Genomic DNA, 6000 nt, shown 5'->3' on the forward strand with positions numbered 1-6000 from the left:
TTAGAGGCAGGCTATGAAAGCACCATGACTTGTCAAGTAAAACTTCTCTGGCAGCTACGTGCCTTTGGCATCCCTTCAGCAGCTCCTCAGAGCATCTCTGGAGCAGAAAAAAGGCCTGCAAAACTTTTCATGAGTGTACCACACTTCTTCCCACTTCATTTGAAGCATTGTGCAGGATCAAGCTGCTCAAAACCCAGAAAGTACGTACATTATGTATGTGGATGTCAGATACAGCGGTAATTTTCCTTGTATCTTTCTATTTGAAGACCCAGTGTCCAGTGTGCTTAAAACCTATTTGAGTGTGAACAGCTTGTGCTGAAATTTTCCATGTTGAAAGTAAGCTGCAAGCTGACCTTTATATTTGTCTAGGAGCTGCAGAAGAACAATTCCACTGGTTCCGAGAATGACATTTGGGGAAAATATATTAAAACGATAAAAAAGCAACAATTTCTGACAGTCTTATTGACAATTGGTAATTCTTATGATCTTTGGAGAATGGATTAAATTTGATAAGCAGATCAATGCTTTTATTGTCAGTTATAAGCCTCTGGAAACTCCTGGTTTCCCTTCTCTATAGGGCATTTAAGCTGAACAGGTAAAACCTCTGAAAAGTCTGTCTGCAGTGAGGTTGCAGTTATCTGAGTTATCAGTGATCCTCCTGCTAAAATCAAGACACCAAATCTCAGCCAACTCCTGTCCAAGAAAGAATCAAGTGAATATCTTGGAACAAAATCAAGGCTAGAGCTGAGGAAAACCAATTAAACTCATCTGTTTTGAAAACTGTAGTTTTGGAGGATTGAAGCCATTTGCAAATTCAGTTCAAAAATACCAATGAGTTTTACTCATAAAATATTTGCAATAGTTAGGAAGAGAATGGGGAAGAGGATACTCCAAAAGGGCAAAACATTATTTTGGAAGATATTAAAAGGCTATAAAAAAGGCTATGAAAATTTGCCAGGGTGTAGGCACACCACCACTCACGTGCAGATACACCTGTACACACGGTGCCTGTCAAGGAGTGGTCAGTAACTATTTGCAATTTTACATGACAACGCAGCATCCACTGTTTCAGTGCATTTTTCAAAGCAAATGTTTCTCTGTGCCCCAACCGCTATGGCAGAATTGTTATAACCCAATTCTCCTTTGAGAGATGACAGTGGCAAAATGGAGCGGGAAATATCTCCAGCTTTATCCCTTTTCCTAACTTTTTAAGTACTAATGGTGCACATCGGAAGTTAATGAGGCTTTACAGGGATGGAGGAATCTACCTGAATGAAGAAATTACAGGGTCAGCAGCTATGTTGTTTGTTTTTTTCACATGCCTCATCGCCTGTAATATGAATTCAGGTCTCCAAACTGGGTTTTTGGCTGCACCTGAACAACTCATCACTTTCAAATTATGATCTTTCTGACCCCTAGCTGTGTTAAGGGAGTTTGTCCAGGAAGAAAAAAAAAAAATGCAAATTTGGCAAGCAATTCCCTAGCTAAGGCATGAGACTGTGTGGTGTCCATGAGGTCACCTGCCATCTTCACAGTTTCTACTAAAAGCAATAGAACTACTCTGTAAGAATAGGAACTGGGAAAAGCACCAGAAGTTTGTTTCAGTAACTGCAATTTCATGTGGGAATTATGTTGTTAAGATACCACAGAAGATGGATCCAAGCACTTTCTAGAATTAAAATTTACCAATTCTAAGGAAAAAAAAAATCTTTTCCGAAATGCTATTTGCTTCACATACAGAAAAATGATCCATCATAAGCTTGAGAGTTGTTCTAAATTCGACATTGCCTTTAAAAGAGTTTTAACTTATGACAACAAGTCCTCTGATGGAATCCCACTTGCTATTTGTACTGTGCAGGCTGCTGTACAAACATGGTGAGAGACAGACTCTGCCCAGCACCACATTACCCAAACAGGCTCAGCTTTTGCTGTCATGACCATGAGGGATGTCAATAATGTTGCAGGTTCATTTGTCACCAGGGAGAAGCGGTTTATTCTCAACAGCTACGATTTATGAAGCCTGATTTACAAAGCCCCTGACTACCTGGGGCAGGATTCCTCTCACCTAATTTTAACCAAACTACAAACTAGGCATTTAAAATACCGAAATTGTCTAGAATCTTATCATCAGTGGAGAAGGACAGCATCCCCAGATGGCAGCCCAGCTTACTCTGAAATAAGTACCCAAGCTGGGAGTGTTGAACAGCCCCAGGCTGCTTGGTGGTGCGGGGAGACTGCTGTGACGCGGGATGTGGCTCCCAGGGTCTGAATCTATCCCCGGCGAGAGGGCAGCATGACAGCATCTCAGCAGGGGGCTATCAGCCAGTCCAATATGCCAGGCATTCCCATCCTAGCGGGAAATAATGAAAAATTAAGAAATAATAATAATGAGTAATCAGAGTAGGAACGGTCCATTCAAAACTGGATATACTCATGCCAACTTCTAAAGAGAATCCCACCTAATTGTTGAAAAGAGAGTGGATTAATTAATATAGACAAGACTTCAGAAAATGTGGAGAAAAGCATCTTGTGTGTATGTGTGTGCGTGCATGTGTATGTGCGCACATGTGTGCAACTTAATCCATCCTGAGTAGAAAAACAAATGTTATTCTGAAAATAGTAGGTTTTGGTAGACAACAACTTTGAGGTCACTTGAGCAGCCTGGTCAGCATCTCCTGTTGATCTGGAACAACTGAAAAGCCAGTGGCACGTCCTCCGCCCTCCCAGGTAACACCAGCACAAGCAACATGTGCTTTGATGGTGGCCGCAGGGTTGTGGCTGCTTGCAGCTCAGCTTCCCTCTCTTCTCCCCAACGGGGGGCTCACAGGGGCCTGGAGAGCACACGGGTGAGGAGCCCGGGGCCCCAGCCAGGGGCCATCAGTCCAGTGTTGAAGTGAACATGGAGATACAAGTTACAAACATATTAAAACATGAAGCCCCCCCCCAGTAGATTTTATTTTTTTCTAGGGGCTAAGACAAACTGCAGCAGCTGTAGAACACCTCCTTCAGATCTACTTCTCCTGTTTTTGAGCAGTTTCTCATATTAGAGAAAACTCTGCAGACACATCAGTGCGGAGGCGAGTGCCCTCTGACCGTCGACAAGAAGGACTGGTGGTGCCTGGAGAGCCAACTCATCCCTTTTGATGGCTGCAGCCTGTCAACATCCCCTGCATTCGGCACATGTGGCAGAGACGTGCCATTCCTCCGAGGGAACTGAGCAGCTGAAGCTGAAACACTTCATCAGCTCGGGAAAGCTTGAAAACAACCAACACTGAATTTATATCTGTGGGTTTTCAGGGATTTTCTGTCTGAACTTACATTGAATCAGCAGAAGTAAGGAAAAAAGAAAAAAAGGAAAAAAAAAAGAATCTAAAATATATACCAGCTACCAATCCACCTTTGCCAAACATTTCAAGCTCTCAAGCCCCATTTATTCCTGGAAAATACACCTTCATCCCAGGAATGTTCCTGATGATGTTATTTGTGGCATGAACAGTTTTTAAAAATAGCTCTTTTCAGAACTGCTTTTCAAACCTGGTCACCGCTCTACACAAACAACTGGTCGAGATCTGTTTCAGACCGACTTATCTCAGTCAGATTAAGTGTCACTACCTCTACAGTTTGCCTGGAAAACTACTGTAACTACTATAATTTAAAACCTTGCTTTGATCTGTATTATTTTTCAAATGTAGCCGAATTAAGAGTGTAAATCTGTAAATAATGTGTACAAACAGTAAGGCAGATCATCACCTGAGGCTGCAAGCCTGTGAGGCTAGACTGGAGAAGGGGAGCCCAGCTCCCAAACGCATCGCCGAAAGTACGATGCTGAGGGGATGGTGCTGGCTGCTGACAATTAATGATCTCTTGATGCTGACGGATCCAAAGAACTGAAGAGGGAAAGTGGTCTCATGTGGGTAATGCTTTTAATAGGGTGATGCACTACTTGTGCTGATTTCAGTGGCTGGACTCCCACGGACTTACACAGCAGATAAACCAGCTGCTGAGCAGTTCATTTTCAGGCTTTCAAGAACAAAGAGAGTGCTGGTGCACTTCATGCTGAGTTCTTGGTTTTGAAGTAGCTAAGAAGATGTTTGTTGAAACCTAAGTATAGAAGATTTGTCTGAAATTTAATTTTCCAGAAAGGAACACATTTTAAAATGACACTGGAGATGAGAACAGTTATTCCATATTATGTTTTGCACACTTTATCCCATCCTTACACAGTAAGTATGTCCAGGAGACAAACCAAGGAGGTGCAAATCTGATGAGATTCTTGTTTGCAGGAGAGGGGGGAAAAAAGGAGACAATTTGCCTAAATATCATATGATACTGACAGCCAACTATAAATCAGACACAACTTTTGGATGCTAAAGAATAACCTACATTCTGCATTTGTTGTGATGATTCACAGCAGTGAACTTGACCCAAAAAAATGCTGCAAAAGTGTTCAGTGTTATTAATAATAATCATTATTCAGAGAATTCCCAGATGGATTACTTCAACTTCCTTTCCGCAACAGCTCCAGTCTCCTTTTATTCATCATGTGCTTTTTATTCCCTTCTAATTAAATGTGATTTTCTCAGCAGATGCTTTTATTTTTCACCCCACCTGCATCCACAGACCAGCTGTTGAGGCTGCCCAGTGGCTCAGGGGAGCATTAGCAGCTGTATGGAAAGGGAATTTACAAAATTAGGGGCTGCATCGGGAGCTTTTCCCCGTAACACCTGGCAGGCTGTGGGATATTTGTGTGAGGCTGTAACAAAGAGCTCTCCTGTATCTGCCTGGTGACACATGAGCCTGTGGACAATGTTAGACTCTGATGGGACCACAGCTCTTGTGTCCATAAGAAGGACATGGACTTGTTAGAGCAGGTCCAGAGGAGAGCCACAAAGATGATCAGAGGGCTGGAGCACCTTTCCTACGAAGACAGGCTGAGAGAGCTGGGGCTGTTCAGTCCTGGGGAGAAGAGAAGGTTCCAGGGAGACCTTATAGAGGCCTTTCAATATATAAAGAGGGCTTATAAGAAAGACAGAGAAAGGTTGTTTTTTTTTGTTTTGTTTTGTGTTCTTTTTTTTACCAGGGCCTATACTGACAGGACAAGCAGTAATGGTCTTAAACTAAATAAGGGTTGATTTAGATTAGATACAAGGAAGAAATTCTTTACTCAGAGGGTGGTGAAGCACTGGCACAGGTTGCCCAGAGAAGCTGTGGATGCCCCATCCCTGGAGGTGCTCAAGGCCAGGCTGGATGGGGCTTTGGGCAGCCTGGACTATGATTCTGTACTACTGGGATGGATAGCACTTTTTTCCTCCCAGAAAGCAAGGTACTGGAAAGAAGGGCTGACATATTAGTAATAATTAAGTTCTGATAAAGAAGAGTCACCCGAGAACAGAAATTATGCACAGTCTTGCCCCACTAGTGACTGTGTGCTACAGTCTATCCCTCCTGTAGAACTACACTATTTCATGCAAAATAAAGCAGCTGCCATAAACCTGCTCTGTTCTTAGAAATGGGCTGAGATCTTCAACTGGTAAATAGTCATGTAGTCCCCCTGGATTCAAGGAACTTCAGTTTTATCGAAAGCAAAGATAAGTCCCTTTCACTCCCTCTGTCAAGCAGCCAGAAAAGGAGCGGTTCCGCTGTGAGCTGAGATTCTGCCTGGCTGCCTTCCCCATCTGTGCTGTCTGTGGTTGCCTCCATACAGCACTGTTCCATCCGCCTGAAGCTTGAGGATGGTTTCCAGCCTCCCTGAGCATTTCATTACCTTATCTCCGTTATTTAGACAAATACAAAACATTTCTCCAGACAGGTTGCAGGGCGCCAGTTTATCTGCATTAATATAATAGTGACCTTTTATCCACGGTATCCAGCCTCTCTTTAAAAGTCAGTCCCTACCCAGTGAATGTGCTGTAAATAGCAGCATCTACACGCGACAGTGCTAGACATACTGCCCTCCTCATTTGATCACGCTCAACTGTTTCGCTGCTTTGCTTTTTGTTT

This window comes from Cygnus olor, chromosome 5 (genome assembly GCF_009769625.2).
Source record: "Cygnus olor isolate bCygOlo1 chromosome 5, bCygOlo1.pri.v2, whole genome shotgun sequence".
In the NCBI taxonomy this organism is placed as follows: Eukaryota; Metazoa; Chordata; class Aves; order Anseriformes; family Anatidae; genus Cygnus; species Cygnus olor.